Raw genomic sequence first — 2,980 nt, forward strand, 5'->3', positions numbered from 1 at the left:
GACATACGTCTTAATACTGATGCAGGCAAAACATCGGTCCTGGTATTACTGGACCTCAGTGCAGCTTTTGATACTGTTGATCACAACATACTGCTATATCGACTTGAACATTGGGTTGGGTTGACTGGTAAAGTTATCAACTGGTTAAAATCATACTTAAAAGATAGAAGCTTCTTTGTTACCATGGGAAATTGTACCTCAGCGTCAATGCCCTTGACCTGTGGTGTGCCCCAGGGGTCGATTCTTGGACCATTACTATTCAACCTTTATATGCTCCCACTTGGGCAAATTATCAAGAACAACTCAATTTTGTATCACTGCTATGCAGATGATACCCAAATTTATCTTGCTCTATCACCTAATGATTATGCCCCCCTTGAATGTCTCTACCAGTGTATCGATCAAATCAACAACTGGATGTCACAAAATTTTCTTCAGCTGAACACAGATAAAACAGAAGTAATTCTATTTGGGAAAAAAGATGAAAGACTCAGGATTACCACTATTCTTGACACAAAGGGGATTAAAACAACAGAAATGGTTAAAAATCTTGGTGTTTTCATTGACAGCGAGCTAAACTTTGACAGGCACATGAAAGCAATCACTAAAACGGCATTTTATCACCTAAAAAACATTTCCAAACTAAGAGGACTTATGTCAAAAAATGACCTGGAAAAATTTATACATGCCTTCATCTCTAGTAGGGTTGATTACTGCAATGGCCTTTTCACAGGCCTGCCAAAAAAGACCATCAAACGACTTCAGCTGGTTCAAAATGCAGCAGCTAGGGTTCTCACACGAACAAAAAGAACAGAGCACATTACTCCAATTCTAAGGTCCCTTCAATGGCTTCCAGTAAGCTACAGAATTGACTTTAAAGCATTGCTGCTGGTGTACAAATCTCTAAATGGTACAGGGCCCAATTACCTCTCTGATATGTTGCAGCGGCCTAACCCAATCAGATCTACCAGATCGCAGCAGCAAAATTTACTGGTAAAACCTGTTGTTAAAACAAAGTGTGGTGAAGCAGCTTTTAGCTACTATGCAGTACAGCTATGGAACCAACTCCCAGAGGACATCAAAAATGCTCCTGCTGTTGGCAGCTTCAAATCTAGACTAAAGACCAAGTTGTTCTCAGATGCTTTCTGCTAACTGATAAATATCGTCATCTTTATGTTTTAAATTTTACTTAACTTTTACAGTCTCTGCATGTTTTAAACTTTACTTAACTTTTATTCTATTTTATTCTGCTGTTTTTTACTGAACTTTTACTTCATTTTATTATTTTATTTCTACTGTTGTTTAATTCTTATGTTTTTTCTCTCTTCTTCCCCATTTATTTTATGTAATTTTATTTTCTATTGTTTACTGTTTTGCTTTTACCTCTGTAAAGCACATTGAACCGCCACTGTGTATGAAATGCGCTATATAAATAAACTTGCCTTGCCTTGCCTTGCCATATTGCTTGGCTGTGTGTAAACCAGTCGTCTACCACCTGTACCTGGCTGGGTGCATCATCCCACAGGAACAAGGGTGGTTGGTAGCCAAGTATGCACTGAAATGGTGTTAACTGTGTTGCAGAGTATCTGAGGGAGTTCTGTGTATACTCGGCCCATGGGAGAACACATGCCCAGTCCCCCGGTTGTGCATGCAGAAGATTCTCAGGAAGCAACCAATCTCCTGGTTGGCTCTCTCAACCTGGCCATTGGACTGAGGGTGGTAACCTGATGTCTTCCTGCAACCCCTAACCTCTCCAAAAAGCAGGTCCAGAAGCGGGAAATGAATTGCAATCCTCTGTCACTGACTATATCCTCTGGGATACCATAGTACCTGAACACGTACTGGAAGAGGAGTTCTGCTGTCCGGGATGCTGTTGGGATGCCTGGTAAGGGGATGAGTTTGAGAGCCTTCGAGAAGCGGTCCACAGTCACCATAATGGTGGTGTTCTCCTCAGAGGGAGGAAGGTCTGTGAAGAAGTCAAAGGCTATATGGGACCAGGGTCTCTGAGGAATGGAGAGGGGTCACAATTTGCCAGTGAGAGGGGTTCTAGGAACTTTAGCCTGAGCACATGTAGAACAAGAGGCTATGAATTGGTTAAATTCCATCAGCATGTTTTCCCACCAATACTTGTTCTTCAGCATCAGATGGGTGCGGTGACTGCCAGAATGCCCTGTGGCGGGTGACGCATGGGCCCATGTGATTAGTCGCCCTCGAAACTGCTTGGGCACATAGAGTAGACCAGGTGGGAGGTTATGGGGAAGACTTTGTGGTTGAGCATTTTTTATCTCTCTGTCCAAGTCCCAGGTGATGAATTGCATGAAGCACTGAGTTGAGAGAATGGGATGGGTTACAGAATCTTGGTGCATAGAACCAAAACTGTGAGATAGAGCATCAGCCTTGGTGTTCTTGGAACCAGGGCAGAATGGAATGGTGAAGTTGAACCTTGTGAAGAATAACGCCCACCTGGCCTGATGAGGGTTTAGCCTCTTGGCTTTCTTGAGGTATTCCAGATTCTTGTGGTCTGTGAGAATAACAAAAGGGTGAGTGGACCCTTCAAGCCAATGCTGCCACTCTTCGAGAGCTAGCTTAATGGCAAGCAGTTCCCTGTTGCTGACGTTGTAGTTCCTCTCTGCAGAAGAAAGTTTTTTCAAATCTAGACTAAAGACCAAGCTGTTTTCAGATGCTTCTTGCTAAATTATTAATATTGCCATCTCTACATGTTTTAAACTCTTTACTTTTACAGTCTCTCCATGTTTTAAATTTTACTTAACTTTTATTCTATTTTATTCTGCTGGGTTTTTTTTTTTGTTTTTTTGTTTTTTTTTTTAAATTGAACTTTTATCTCATTTTATTATTTTATTTCTACTATTGTTTAATTCTTATTAATTTTCTTCCCCACTTATTTTATGTAATTTTATTTTCTATTGTTTACTGTTTTGCTTTTACTTCTGTAAAGCACATTGAACTGCCATTGTGTATG

Source organism: Neoarius graeffei, chromosome 20 (assembly GCF_027579695.1).
Source record: "Neoarius graeffei isolate fNeoGra1 chromosome 20, fNeoGra1.pri, whole genome shotgun sequence".
Taxonomy (NCBI): domain Eukaryota; kingdom Metazoa; phylum Chordata; class Actinopteri; order Siluriformes; family Ariidae; genus Neoarius; species Neoarius graeffei.